The sequence below is a fragment of the Anabrus simplex genome, chromosome 6 (assembly GCF_040414725.1).
Source record: "Anabrus simplex isolate iqAnaSimp1 chromosome 6, ASM4041472v1, whole genome shotgun sequence".
Taxonomy (NCBI): Eukaryota; Metazoa; Arthropoda; class Insecta; order Orthoptera; family Tettigoniidae; genus Anabrus; species Anabrus simplex.
Genome location: NC_090270.1, coordinates 129,528,394 through 129,544,798, shown reverse-complemented (window position 1 = coordinate 129,544,798; position 16,405 = coordinate 129,528,394). Strand labels below are relative to the sequence as shown.

Sequence of the window (16,405 nt, the reverse complement as noted above, 5' to 3'; positions counted from 1 at the left end):
GAAAGTTGAAAACAAATAGTACGAGGGCTGGAACGGGGTCTACTCAGCCTCGGGAGGTCAACTGAGTAGAAGGGTTTCGAATCCCACCTCAGCCATCCTCGAAGTGGTTTTTCGTATTTTCCTACTTCTCCTCCAGGCACCTAAGGCCACGGCCGTTTCCTTCCCTCTTCCTTGTCTATCCCTTCCGATCCTCCCATCCTCCAACAAGGCCCCTATTGAGCATAACAGGTGAGGCCTCCTGGGCGAGGTAATGGCCCTCCTCACCAGTTTCATCACCATACTCAAAGTCTCACGTTCCAGGACACTGCCCTTGAAGTGGTACAGGTGAAATCCCTCGCTGAGTCCGAGAGAAAACCAACCCTGAAGGATAAACTGATTAAGAAAGAAAGAAAGAAGGAAAGAAAGAAAGATCACAGTACTATAGGGCTATAATCTATCATTCCCAAAAAAATATATATTTATGGTTGGGACAACTGGCCTACCCACTTCCGGGGCCCATGAAAGAGAATTAAATATCTTTGTGGAGGGAAAAAGTTAAACATGATAAAGGTAAATATGACTTCATCTAGTTTTCACAAGTCGGGCTGAGTGGTTCAGACTGTTGAGGTGCTGGCCTTCTGACCCCAACTTGGCAGGTTCGATCCTGGTTCAGTCCGGTGGTAGTTGAAGGTGCTCAAATACGTCAGCCTCGTGTCGGTAGATTTACTGGCACGTAAAATAACTCCTGCAGGACTAAATTCCTGCACATCGGCGTCTCCGAAAATCGTAGAAGTAGTTAGCGGGGCGTGAAGCCAATAACATTAATTACATTTGGCTTTTAACAAGCTGAGCATATCAGGAAAGAAAAGTGTCCTGGTGACATTTTAGTCGTTCAATACAGGAATGTCTTTGGGTGCTGTGACTTTATTTTTTTTCTGTTTGCTTTACGTCACACCGTCACATAATGGCGACGATGGGACAGGAAAGGCCTAGGAATGGGAACAAAGCGGCCGTGGCCTTAGGTACAGCCTCAGCATTTGCCTGGTGTGAAAATGGGAAACCACGGAAAACCATCTTCAGGGCTGCCGGCAGTGGGGTTCAAAACCCACTATCTCCCGGATGCGAGCTCACAGCTGCGCGCTCCTAACCGCACGGCCAACTCGCGCGGTATTTTTACCCTTCGGTTTATTGACTTGGCTTGTATAACCTAAAACTTAGGCTAAGTTGGATTATATTTTAAACACCTACATCACTATTTTCACCTGTGTGCAATTATGTTATTTATTTCATTAATATTATGATAATTATTATAATTGAGCATTGTTAACTTATAAGACTCCAACAGACAAGCATTGGTTTTGTGTAGAGTTATACATTTGTTAAATTCACGTCGTTTCCTTTCATGATGTACACGCCTATTCTTTGCTACATTATAGGGTATTTAGACATAGCCTAAATTTCTTTACCAATTAAGCTCTTCAATAAAGACATACATAACTGTCCCATGCCAAGATATATTGGTAGAATTAGAGCTGTCAAAATGGTTCATAACCCCTTTGATTTATTATCTTGACATGGATCACCCAAAACATAGGTTAGGTTTGGAGAATACTTTAATAATCAGCATTATTTAATGCACCGTTTATTACTTTCATATTCCAAGATGTAATTGAAGCATTTAAATAAAGCATCATACATTAAAATTTAAAGTTTTACCACTAGAACAGCTGACATGGAAAAGTGATTTGAAAATTCAAACAAATTCATCTTACGTTAAAATCTTCAAAGAAATAAACTGTAGACTTTTCCGATATATCACCAGCATTTCTCCAGCTCGCCAAAATCCATTTCTCCCTAGTTTTAGCGTCTTTGGAACGTTTATAAACAATTTGTTTGGGATGGTATGCGATGTGCTATTGCACATCGGAACTCTACACCATTTATAAGTTTTCTGCCTCACTGTCTGCGCAGGATTCATTTTAAGTCTAAAATATACCACTCAGATTATTATCCAATGTATAGACCTCGAATTTAACCATACTAGACACTAACGTAAAGTAGAAATACGCGAAGTGTATCCTGCTTCTCACAGCACACTGTGTTATTTCGTCTGCTAATTCAGTCAACCTGTACGATGACGTCAGGCCAATGAGATCGCGTCCTTGCGTGACGTGACATTTTCGTAGATTTTTATCATGTTTGGAGTTATTATTTGTACATTCTGATCACATTTTTGAATTCTGCATGCAATTTTGTATCAGATTAGCATATTTTTAATTAAAACCCCGGATCATGCATGTTCCCTATTAAGGTTAAAATTCCCGAGCCTGCCGGGAATCGAACCCGGGACTCCTGTGGCCAAAGGCCAGCACGCTAACCATTTAGCCATGGAGCCGGACACTCTTCTGTCTATCAGTAACTATCGATATCTTGATGAAATGTGACAGTAAGACACTACAGCAATACAGTTATTGGGATCTTCCTTGACTCGTATAGTTTAAATGTCAGTATTCACCGCTGTAACCCGGGTTTGAATGTGTTGAATATTCCTGATATTTATATTGAGTAAATGAGATGTAGAAAGAGTCCTTTAGTTGTAACTTGTTAGAATTTTCTCGCAGATTGGTGACAAACTGTGTTCAAGAATCCGACTCGAAACTCTTTGAGTGGTTGTAGTCGTAATTGGAAAAGAGTTCCACAGACTTGTGCCAGACACTCTGAAAGATCGATTAAAAGCAGCTGAGGGATTTACAGGAACGGCAAGAGTGAATCCAGAGAGCGCGCCTTTCATAGAATGAAGAATAAAGTGAACGTTGAAACTCGATGCTGGAGCACGCGGCTTGTAACTGTCAGGCATGTCTTATGACAGAAAGTAACTCAAAGTAACTTGAGAAACATTTCGAGTCAAATTCGATAGACAAAATTAATGAAATTAAGAAATATGTTCTTATTCAATGAGGAGAAATGTATTATTACTACCAATTAGTAGAGAACTCTCACAAAGAACAATCTTAAATTATATAAATACCTATCCTTCCTTGTATGTCATTAATGCATGTAGCCTTCGCTTTTACAGTATTGTCATTTAATTCTGATTTAACATTTATGTTTATAGAGACAGTAACAAATAAGGATTATACTGAGCGAGTTGACTGTGCGGTTAGAGCGCGCAGCTGTAAGCTTGAATTCGGGAGATTGGATTCGAACCCCACTTTCGGCAGCCCTGAAGATGGTTTTCTGTGGTTTCCCATTTTCACACCAGGCAATTGCTGGGGGTGTACCTTACTTAATGCTATGGCCGCTTCCTACCCACCCCTGGCCCTTTCCTACCCCGTCGTCGCGATCAAACCTATATATGTCAGTGCAACGTAAATTAATTTGTAAAAGAAAGAACAGTTAATAATTATCTGAACACTTACCACTGATTCAGTGTTCATAAGCAGGTTTTTAGCTGTTTAGATTAGAGCTTTTCAATTTTTCAATGTGTCTCTCTCTCTCTCTCTGTGTGTGTGTGCAGAAAAATCAAATAAATACGTAATAGAGTCATTAAGTTCGTGGACTGGCCGTTTAGTGTCGCTGTAGTGCACTACAGCGGAGAGTTTTCACCACCGGATGTTGACGTGACAGTTCTTCGCTAGTCCCAGCAAGAGGCAGTTGCGTGCATAGAGTATACGCACAACTACGGTCTGTGTTGTGAAGGGTAGTTGAAAGTCAGCGGCGGACTTTGAGAATGTCGTAGTTTGAGCAACGGAAAAATTTCAAGGCAAATACGCTAGCGAAACGTTGAGATGATCAAGTCGAAATCGTCCGGATCACCATGACGGGAATGAGACGCGAAAAGGCAGGTCGGAAGACTATGCGATCCTTGAACTGTTAGCGCCAATCCTTGAACATATTGACTGTAGTACGTACACTCGAAATCTTTGTATCTCATGGCCAGAAATATTCATTTCAGGGAAGTAATCAGTACAGCCCTCAGAATCACCCAGCACCTGCTTACACACACTCTCTCATTGGTCCATCAGACTCGTTAACACATGCACACATCCGAAGAGTGAGGGGAGGTGGAGAAAACGGAGTACGAGGATATCTAGCATGAAAGAAACACACACGGAGGGGAAGGTACTTGCTCCCCCCCCCTACTCACACGTCCCACTGGCTCAACAATGAATGGAGAGGGGAATGAAGGGAGGAACCACACGGCTTCTTCAAGGCAACACACGTAATGTGTATGTCAACTCATTGAGGGCTAATTCTCCAGGTTTTTGGAATTCTTGTGTGCGAAGTCTGGCTGAAATGTTAGTGGTCTCAACTATGACTTCGTTATAGAATGGCATTGCGCTCAACCACCGTAAGAAAGAATGACCCTTATGTTCGTCAATATGAACCCTGTTAAATAATAATAATAATAATAATAATAATAATAATAATAATAATAATAATAATAATTTGTATTCTCAAGAAACAAAGTAAAAATAACCTGGCATTAAGTAATTATGATTATCAGAGACGCAAGGGCGTTTGGAAAACCGTTCCTATGAAGTTACTGTCAGCGCTGATCAAACAATTAAATACCATATATTGGGGTGGGGTTATATCGTGCGCACTTCATCGCAATTAAATTAGAGTTAATTGTTTTCCTTGATTAGGAAAAGCTAATGTAGCCAGAATGTTTAAATATAGGAACATCTTAATCAGTTCCCGAAAAAAAAAAGAAAAAAAAATGGAGTTGGAAGTGACCTCTGAGTGCGCAAAGTCGCAAGCCACACCTTCTGGAAGACGAACACATATGATGTCTTGGTTACTTCTCCTCCATCCTCAGGGTTGGCCAAAATCTTCGCCAAACGTTACCTGTTTCCTTTTCCATCCGGAATTCTTGTGATCGCGATTGCACGTAGATGTATACTGCGTTGCCCACACTGTAGGCACCAGTCCAAGAAGTGACTGTCTTTAGTACATGAGTGTACAACGTATTGCCTGCACTCTAGGCGCCAGTCCACAATCTTGCAGGCTGTAGTAGTATACGCAGTTCAATAAAGAAAATAAAGCAGGTCTCCTTTTGCACAAAAAAAAAAAAGTATGAAGTGGGACCTTCTGTCCGGGAGCATCTAGCTGAAGTGGTAAAGACCTACTTGGTACTGACAGAAGATCGCCGGTTCGATTCCCCACCAGGAAATAAAAAAAAACAACAACGAGATTTCATCTTCTGAGGGATGCATGGCCGTACGTTTCATTCATTCTGCACCTAGATCAGTTTCAGGGAACTAAGATGGCTATATTTTGGGCTAACCGCCGCATCCCATTCAGTACCGACGTTATATAAAGGAGAAGCGTATACCGGTTGCTCCTCTATATGCCTTCATGAACTGTACGGAGATAAGTAGATTTAAAAAATAAAATCGAAGTCTGAAAGCTCCATCCGATGACTTGCTCAGAACCTTAAAGTAGTGGTAACGATTACGAATACCCATGAAATTGATAGGCTTGTGTTTCCCGAGACCAGAATAAGTTAATTCTGTATTGGTTTTACATGATTTTCAGTTTCATTTCAAAATGAATAATAGAATAGAGCCCCTCTCATTGGTCATGTAACAATTTCAACATCATCTTAGCACAAGCTGTAGAAAAGGCATATCACCCATTGTATGTGAACAGGTTTGTTGAAAATAATGGTCTACGGCCCTTTATGAAATAGCTGTAATAGTAGTAACTACTACAAATACACCTCTGCCGTGCAAACTGGCTGCATGATTCGTGATGTGTAGCTCAATTTAAAGCGCCTGCACATGGTAGCTGAAACCATACGATTATTTATTTTATGACTTAAAGCCATCCTATGATAAGTAATAATAATGTTATTGGCTTTACGTCCCACTACCTACTTTTACGGTTTTTGGAAACACCAAGGTGCCGGAATTTATCCCCGTAAGAGTTCTTTTACGTGCCAGTAAACTTACCGACACGAGGCTGACGTATTTGAGCACCTTTAAATACCACCTGACTGAGTCACGATCGAACCTGCCAAATTGGGGTCAGAAGGCCAGCGCCTCAACCGTCTGAGCCACTCAACCCGTCTCTGTGGTAAGTACAATGCAGTAACAGTGCAGTAGGGAAGATATGTCTCATATTTACCATCCTTAGCTTTCATAACCAAGAATTAGGTTAATATTAGAAATTTTCAATTTATTCCACCGATTGTAAACATTAAATGGTAAAAATCAGGATAGTCACTCGTAAGCAGTTGGTTCACGAAGTGGTACATCTCCCTTAATGCCGCACAGAAAGGAGCAAAAATATTCATACCACGCCCGTGTAAGCCTGTTGCTCCTCTTCAACTATGCAACGAAAGTGTTTATTTTCTCTCCTCGGGGACTCCTGTAAAATACCTCGGGGCAGTCCTAGACACGCGTCTTACCTGGCATGCTCGTATGACAAGTCTTGGTGTGTTCCTGTACATCGTGTTTATATTATTTCAGTGTCTTCTATTTCTATTATAAGGCCCTCTTGATCTGCAAAGCATCCCGCCCATCGAACGTCATTTCTAAAATGCTAATCAATGTTTCGCTCCAATGTGGCACCGGCTTCGTCAATTCAAGACCACACTTCTCCACTCCGAGATGCTGGCCGAAAAGTGCACTGCAAACCATCCCCTGATGAGCCCGATACCGTACTTTGTTTACTTTCATGACCAGATAATAACAACAGTAACACTAAAGATGCAGTACTTCTCGTGTTGATTGCAGACACATGTTAATATATGAGGTTGAGTTTTACGATGTCCGCCTCGTCTGAATAGAAGTTCATCTGCCTTTACTTCAATTTGGTGTTTAATTTTGCTGTCTAGGGACAAGACAGTATGTTCATCCATTGCGTTGCAAGCTTCTCTTGTCACTGTAATATTCTCTTGTTAATTAGGACTGAGTACTCCCATCCACTTGAAGATAACTCCTAAACTACTAGCGAGGATGACTGCAAGTTCTGATGAGATGTCTTTGTCACTTCCACAACACGCTCCTCTCTGCTTTGATTGGTGCCTTTGATTAAGTTTGAGACGGAGAATTAGCTCTGAGCTTCATCTCGACGAGATTGTGACTTCATACCTAGGGAGCCATGTCCGCACGATCGGTGGTAATACAAATGTTTCGAAATTCTCCAGTCTCTCTCTGTGTTTCTCAAGATGATCATGTATTGCCGACCTCTTAATATTTTTATGACAATGCTCACTAATTGACATACATAAGGTTAGTTCGGAGACCCAGTGAGCAATCCTACTATAATAATTTCGTGTGGCTATTTCTAGCCGACCGGGCGAGTTGGCCGTGCGCGTAGAGGCGCGCGGCTGTGAGCTTGCATCCGAGAGATAGTGGGTTCGAATCCCACTATCGGCAGCCCTGCAAATGGTTTTCCGTGGTTTCCCATTTTCACACCAGGCAAATGCTGGGGCTGTACCTTAATTAAGGCCACGGCCGCTTCCTTCCAACTCCTAGGCCTTTCCTATCCCATCGTCGCCATAAGACCCATCTGTGTCGGTGCGACGTAAAGCCCATAGCAAAAAAAAAATTCTAGCCGAGTGCAGCCCTTGCACGGCAGACCCTCCGATGAGGGTGGGCGGCATCTGCCATTTGTAGGTAACTGCGTCTTATTGTGGTGGAGGATAGTGTTATGTGTGGTGTGTGAGTTGCAGGGATGTTGGGGACAGCACAAACACCCAGCCCCCGGGCCATTGGAATTAACCAATTAAGGTTAAAATCCCCGACCCGGCTGGGAATCGAACCTGGGACCCTCTGAACCGAAGGTCAGAACGCTGACCATTCAGCCAACGAGTCGGATAGCAATCCTACTGCTTTCCCTATACTTTCAACTACTTCATACACAGCAATGCCAACCCGCCGAAGGAAACATCTCCTATCATCATCATAATTCAGCAGTTACCGAAACTATTCTATTACTTCCTTTCACCGAACAAGTATATGTGTGGTTTTAGTCACGTAGCTGTCAGCTTGCTTTTGGAAGATAGTGGGTTCGAACCCCACTAGTGGAAGCACTGAAGACTGTTTTCCGTGGTTTCCTATTTTCAGCAAAATCCTGGGGCTGTACCTTGATTAAGACCACGGCCGTTTCCTTCCCACTCTTAAGCCTTTCCTCTCCCATCGTCGCTGTAGGACCTATCTGTGACGGTGCGATGTAATGCAGATTTTAAAAACTTCGTATCAGTTGATTTAAAATGTGGATAGTAACAATTTATATGAAATATAAGGTTTTATGTTACTTTTTTATGCGTATTTGTTTGCCACCTCAGCCGTGTGTAGGTCACGAGGTGACTGACAACTCTGCGTGCATGGGAGATGGCTATTACGGGTAATAGCCCAGAATGTATGAAGATAGCGGTGTACATGTGCAATTCATGTAGCCTACAAATTATTTCATGTAGAGACATACATAATTAAATGTCTTCAACAGGCGTTCGTATAAAATGCGTGAAAAAACATGCTTTGTAATCACAGTGTACCAGGAAAATAAATAATGACTTCAAAGGTTGCGGTAAACAATGAAGGACAAAATAAAAGGCATTTACATTTTAGGGGGTTGATATGTAAGAGTATATCAATTGCTTTCCAACTATCAAATGAACAATTAGGAAGCGAAATAATGCCGAATGGTATGCCGCTTCTATATCTCTTCCGTAGCAAAACGTAATGTTCCTGAACAAAGAAAAATAGGTTTTGATAAAAATAGGATCTCCTTAAGTAACCGTGTTACCGGGCGAGTTGGCTGTGCGGTCAGGGGCGCGCGCGGCTGTTAGCTTGCAACCGAGATATAGTGGGTTCGAATCCCTCTGTTGGGAGCCCTGAAGATTGTTTTCCGTGGTTTCCCAATTTTCACACCAGGTAAATGCTGGGGCTGTACCTTAATTAAGACCACGGCCGCTTCCTTACAACTCCTAGGCCTTTCCACTCCCATCGTCGCCATAAGACCTATCTGTGTCGGTGCGACGTAAAGCCCCCAGAATAAAAGAACCGTGTTGATACAAAAGTGCGTAAATACACAGACACAGTAAAAATTACTATTTCAATCCTTATGCCACAGCCTGTGTAGCTGAATGTATCAACCATTACTTGTAGACAGAAACAGATAACTGGAGCGTATCATCGGTAGGCGTAGGCTACACACACGGGAGTCAGCAACGTGGGGAAGTAGCCTACAGTCCGACAGAGGGGAAGAGACTTGCGTCCTCGTGCACAAGTATTTCTAGCACGGACACTGCGCTTAATGGGGCGCAAGCTTTGACATACGTCCTTTAAATGCCACAGGGGGTAGAATAATCACTTGCATTCAATGAACAGTGTTCCTCCGCTTACCACGCTACTCTTACCGTTCGTGCAGTATAAGGATAAGGAAAAAAAATCGCAGACAGGACAGCTTTTCGAATATGAAAAGAAAAAAGTATGAACAACATGTAGACTATGCAGGGATAGTTTCAACCCGAGAAGTAATTCACTGACAAAGGCGAGAATGCAACCATTTCCTTTCCGTTCCTTTCAAACCGAATTGTTAGGACTGACCGAACAAGTGGCCGCGTGGTTTGAGTCACGTAACTATCAGCTTGCATTCGGAAGCTAGTGGGTTCAAAACCCACTGTCGGCAGACCTGAGAATGGTTTTCCGTGGTTTTCCAATTTCATCCCAGGCAAATGTATCTAAAGGCCACGGCCACTTCCTTCCCATTCCTAGACCTTTCCTTTCCTTTCCCATCGTCGCCATAAGACTAGAGTTGGCTAGTGTGTGTGTATGCTTCAAAACACTGAGCCCGCTCAACCACCTGACTCGATGCCTTGACACAACAACGCTTCGCTGTTTCGAAACAGTGAGATTGCTTCGTGTGTCGTGTCGCGTGATCAGAAACTCCAGTCGTTCCGTAAATATCAGCTACAGTGACGGTGCTCCGCGTGACACTGCCCTGAAGATGAGCCGACACGCTTCATATTCTGAAACGCAGTTCAAGTTACTAAAAGAGCAATGTACTCCGCATGTAAGATCACAGAGAAAAGCATTATTTTTCTTGCCAAAGCATGGTCATTCTATAAGAGAAAGACAATCCTGTTTGTCAGGTGCATAATTATGATTTTAAATTTCAATTTGAAGTAAATATATTTTTTCTTTTTTGCTATTTGCTTTACGTCGCACTGACTCAGACAAGTCTTATGGCGACGATGGGATAGGAAGGGCCTAGGAATGGGAAGGAAGCGGCCGTGGCCTTAATTAAGGTACAGCTCCAGCATTTGCCTGGTGTGGAAATTGGAAACCACGGAAAACCATCTTCAGGGCTGCCGACAGTGGGCTTCGAACCCACTATCTCCCAGATGCAAGCTCACAGCTGCGCGCCCCTAACCGCTCGGCCAACTCGCCCGGTAAGTAGATTTTTTTAAAAAACTGGATTAGGTCAAGTCTGTTACTTTACATATAATACCAACCTTGGGCACTTCTTAGATTTAAATTCTCATTTTTATAATCATCAAAATTAGTTCATTAAGTTTATTAACGGTCTTACTATTCTTCTGTAACTAGTGTAGGTTGTTTGTTAATGCAGGTATAATTCCGATTTTGGACACTTCTTGGATTTTATTACTCATTTCCCATTTTCACGCCATGCAAATGCTGGGGCTGTACCTTAATTAAGGCCACGGCCGCTTCCTTCCCACTCCTAGCCCTTTCCTGTCCCATCGTCGCCATAAGACCTACCTGTGTCGGTGCGACGTAAAACAACTAGCAAAAAAAATATTCAAGTTAGTTCGTTTAGTTAGGCTAGTATTTTAATATTACTTTGGAAATGGAGTAGGTGGTACATAGAATACCTACTTTGAACTACTTAAATTTCATTAATCATTTTATAATTATTCAAGTTAGTTACTGCTTTTAGTGGGCTTTCAGCTGTAACACTGATCCCTTTTAGTATCACTCTAAGTGCTTAGTGAAGAAGCAAACGCATAATATTATTGTATACTAGTATTATTATACTGTGCAACATCTACTTATCATACTGTATAATGTACATTTGCTCATTAAACATTTCATGAACCTTACATTTTATTGTTATTAGAACGTCGAACGGTTTACTCAGTGAACTGAACTTAGCTATGAAGCGTGCTTCATCTTTCGCGACGCCATCGCGAAACACTGCTTCTGTTGTAGTTCGAGACGGAAGTGCGCCGTCTGTCGACACACTGCTTCGAAGCAGTTGGCTGTGCCGTATGGAATGTTTCGAAACAGTCAGGAGTGTCAATTCGCCCATCTCTACATAAGCCTTACCTGTGTCGGTGCGATGCAAAGCAACTTGTAAAAGTTGATTGAAACTAATAGGAATATTTATAGTACTCTTAAAAATGAAGAGAGAAACTGAAGAATGCTTTTTGAAGATTTTCTCGTAGGCACGAAATTCTGTTCCTGTTGACAATAGTGTTTATACATTTGAAGTGGGCTTCCTATCAAAATATTTGCTCCGAAATGGCATAAAAACAGAACACTTTGGACACTGAAAATTCACATGATTTTTAGGAAACTTGTCTGGGAAGAGGGACCGTCGACGAGAACCTAGACGCTGGATGGATTGCATAAAAGAATAGAAGAATAGAAACGTACATAAAGAAATATCATCAATGATCACGATCTGTCTGTTAGTCTACTTTTGTATCGCGATACTCAGGATTTAAATAATAATAATAATAATAATAATAATAATAATAATAATAATAATAATAATAATATAAGAAGAAGAATAGTACTTTTACTTTCAATTGCCTGCTCACCAGGTAACGTACCACAATTTTATTATAATATAGCCTACAATAAACTGGAAGAAATACACCCTGTGATAGCGAACGAATTACTGACCTCTGTTGAGTGATTTCCGAGATTAGCCTCCATATAAAGACTTATATACTTTCTCTCTTTACGTAACCGTCTATCCATCTATATCTCTCTATCTATCTAATCTATCTATCTATCTATCTATCTATCTATCTATCTATCTATCTATCTATCTATCTATCTATCTATCTATCTATAATCATTTTTATGCCTGCATGTACGTCCAACTTTCATCCCGTTTCTCAGCTGTATCGGATATGAAGTGAGATGAATCACCATAGCGATTGTATATGACCTGATGTCCTTCCTGACGTCATCATAATCCGAGGAGTTAGAGATAAAATGAATGACTTGAATATACCAGTAGGAAGGGAGAGTGTGAAACCCGTTGCTGGCACTTAGCCCACTCCTGTCAAATAACACCAAGGGGTATGCTCAAAGCTTAACATCCCCATCCGACGGATGAATCACACCATTAACAACTCAGTATGTTCTCACTCCATTTAAACACTGCGGGATGTTTGGAATTGAAATCAGGCTTTTGAACCTTATTGTGCCGTACTGTAGGAATGTATATTTTCATAAAGTATTAACGTACTCCTACAGCATATTGCATTTAAGGTCATGATCTTTTACACACTAGCACAGGACAATGAACACAACGAACGTTGTTCTGATGAACTGCATATCATTGTGTGGCTGGGAGGCGTGACCTGTCTTATGGACAGGAAGAGCATTGCGGAATACGAGGGATTGCTCGCGCAGCGACGATATAACTGAAAATATTTTTGAATATAAGATAATAATGGGTAGGTGATACCTACGGTGCAAATTAGTCACAAAAATCAACCATCCACCCCAGTCATCAGCGACGTGCGAAATGGCTGGTTTTTTAAGACATGTAACGGGGTTGCGGATGAAAAGGCACTGAGAACCAGAGATTATCAAATAAATAATATTTGCGCCGTTGTGAACAGAAATTCAATCGCCTGGCGTGCATGACAATGCAGCGAGTGTACGAGTATTTGAGGGTTAAGAACAGTTAGGAACTGTTAATACTCGTATAAATGTATGATGGGTGAAGAACTTCGAAAAAGAAAAAGATTGAATGAGTGCAGATTTTATGACGTGGCTTGAAAACAAATTTTTCATCGACATTTTAGTGTTATATCCCGGCATACCGTTTCCGTAAGTGTAACTACTCTTCACTGTGCATAGTACAAAGTAATTTCATTATATTGAATATGTCACGATAGATGCTTCCGTAAAACTATTGAAAATGAAAATCCTCAAACTGTTTCCAGTCATTCCAGGAATGGAATACTAGTGGCGAGGATAGGAATTCTGCCAGCTTCCGAATCCTGTCGAACTTCTCTGGGGCAATGATTAATGACTGACAGATGAAATGAAATTATAATATTTGAGAGTGCCGCTGGAATAAAAGATGACAGGGAAAACCGGAGTACCCGGAGAAAAACCTCTCGCGCCTCCACTTTATCCAGCACAAATCTCAAACGGAGTGACCGGGATTTGAACCTCGGAACCCAGCGATGAGAGGCCAGCGCTCTGCCATCTCAGTCACGGAGGCTCTTTCACAAAACTACTATCGCTATAAAGTAGCCGCAAAACTCGTTATATTCGAACAATATTTCGAAAAACACCAGTTTTAAAACATTCATTTTCCTGAGACTTTGTGGGATGATAAAGATTTCTTTTCCATTTTCGAACAAAATATGAAACACCTTCATTAATTATTTGTCGGGGTTCCTGAAATGTTGGTTCCTACGAACATGACAAAGTTAGTACCTAGACAACTCCGTTGCTATTTGTCAAGTTTCTTTCACGAACTATTGAGAGCACGGCTCCATACGTGCTCCACGAAGGGCTGTTTTCGTTCATATTTTTTTTCTTGCGTTTCTCATATAAGAAGATTCAATATTTGTTAATTTAAAATGCTCTCCTAATTTCGAAAAGGACTGCCTTATCAAAATGAAGTAGTTCCTTAAGGTATATCATAATGCGAAAGGATAGAACCCAGGACACACCCATTACTAATTACGTTGTCCACGAGGCCATAAAACTGTTCCTTGCGGCACGCCCGTCCCAAGGGGGCCGGCGGCGCCGGGCGTGGCATGATGGCCGATACAGTGGGAGCTGCCTTATCGGCCCCATTGGCGTGCACTGTGTAATTAAATATAACCTTTATTCTAGTGTTGGACTCAGGTGTGGGTGAAGACTGGCGACAATAACCCCATTTCCGCCCCTCTTTTCTCTTGTTTACAGTGCCCACTGTAATGACATTGGGAGTTATATTCTTAGAATCAGCTTATTCTTGGTTCTGTGACGTTAATTCTATCCACCTGAGGTAAAATTTTACTGCCCAGGTGAAACAGAGGTCGATATATGACCTTGACTAACATTTGAAATTGGCCAATGGACTGCAATGTGCTTGACCCAGATGAATTGCGATACTGACGGACAAGAGAATTAGTGCTCATGGTCTGAAGCGGATGAGAATCTCGCTCAACGTTCATAAATTTTGTTCCCGAACTAGAATTTCACCTGAAAAATCGCGTGGTAACAGGAAGGAACACACAGTGTTGAACCTTGTCCAAAGCCCATAATAGCTCCGGTGACCCCGGAAATATCTGGGATGTGCTGAAGATTTGGATTTATTTAGAAGTAATTTAATAAAATTTAATGTAAAACTTAAACTTTTCACTGAGTTAAGGCCAAGTTGGTGGATTTCGTCGCGGCTCAGTTGTGGTGTCTGCAGATGCTTAAATACTACAGATTTATGCTGGTAGTTTTACCGACAAGTAAGAGAACTTCACAGACAGAAATGTTTGAACCTAGGCGTCTCCATAAACGGTAAAACCAATAACATTATTTCGCTTGCTCGAAACGCAATATTGTCATGCAAATTGTAAAATATATAGGGATATGAAGAAGACCGTCCATTGTTGGGCGTATGGGTGGATGATATGTTTAGATGGATGAGAATGGAGGAAAACAGACTGACCAAGAATATTTTTGAAAATATTGTAGGACTAAAGGCAACCTTGAAGTGGGTGAAGGTCGTCAAGAAGGAAGAGATTGGTATCACAGCAGAGTTGATCTACTACGGGAAAGAGTTCAGGAGTCGAGTCGACAAATTCGGACAATTCCAAAAGAAATGGATAAAAAGTAAGCCGATGGGATAAATCAGGGGAACAGAGGAAGATAAGAAGCGAACGAATGAAGAGATTCTGAAAAAATAAGCAAAGGTTGGCTAGAAAGCTTTAAGTTCCGTGCGATCGATTTCTGGGCAGAATTGGAAGAGAAGGGTGACAAGCCATGATGAAGAGGATCAGGATAATTAAAGTGAGGACTGGAATCAACCCACTAACTCGCAATTTGTATCCAGATTCGACTAGGGTAGGTAACGTAATGCCGTTCTAGACAAGTTCTGCTGCCCAGATGTCAGGAAAGGAGCTCCTGCGACGTCGTAAAGCAGTTATGTTGACAAACCCACTTTTTCGGTGTTAAGTGGACATGACATTTAGAGATCCGTCAAAATCGGATGTCAAATGTTTGCTCTAATATAAGAACTCCCTTACTTGGAAGGAAATACCGAGGTGAGACCAAGCAGAATGTCCCCTGATAAATCTTAGTTTGAAAACTACATTACCTTACTTCCTCTGGTAAAGCTTCCTTACTGACGGGCGAAGGATGCGTTAGAGAGCTAACATGGCGCAGCTCGGATGACATCACAAAACACTGAAAAGGCTTGCCAACATCGGTGCGCAAGCAACAAGGGTTTGGGAGCGTAAGCCCCAAATTAGAGCCGCGAAGCGACCCACTATTAGTCTGGATTGGTTAATTCTGGCTAGTAAGAAGACCATGGTATAGATTGGTTAGGTCGGGCTAGCGACAAAAACATTATTCTGGCTTGTTTAGGTCCGGCTAGTGACAAAGCCATTGGTCTGGATTGGTTAGGTCGGGCTAGTGACAAGACCATTATTCTGGATTGGTTAGGTCCGGCTAGTGATAAAACCATCGGTCTGCATTGGTCAAGTCCGGTTGGTGACAACACAATAAGGCTTCTTTCACAGACTCCACAAGGAATAAATCGATTAATTATCTTGTCATTAATAAAAAATTCAGTGAATTTCACCTGATCAATACTTGATGTAACATCGTCACGAATAGAGCACTCCCATCCTGTACACGCCATGACAGTTTCCAAATTCATGTTATGTACGTTTTGAACTGTCTTCTTCTTCTTTTCTTAATAATCTTGGGGTCAGCACTTCATGTAGTTTAGGCCAGTTTTACGGCCGTATACCTTTCCTGACGCCAAGATTATGTGCAGGAATGTATTCACCATTGCGTGTTTATGCATGAAATATGCCTTATGGCTGGGAGTCATCCGAAAAGTTTTGTAACGTGACAAAATTTGTGACGGGAGTGACGGGCGTTACCGTACGCCTTAGTCGCCAAAGATGCTGCGGCTGCGGATTTGTATAAATAGTGTGTGTTGAAACTTACCGTCAATGACGTCACGTTAGTCGTTACTGTAA

At 41.7% G+C, this 16,405-nt stretch overlaps 1 protein-coding gene across 4 annotated transcripts in view; it reads left to right on the top strand.

Annotated features, from left to right (window-relative positions):
* Positions 1-16,405, top strand: part of Pde9 (phosphodiesterase 9) — a 1,237,973-nt gene that overhangs the window by 796,424 nt on the left and 425,144 nt on the right. The window lies entirely within an intron of this gene.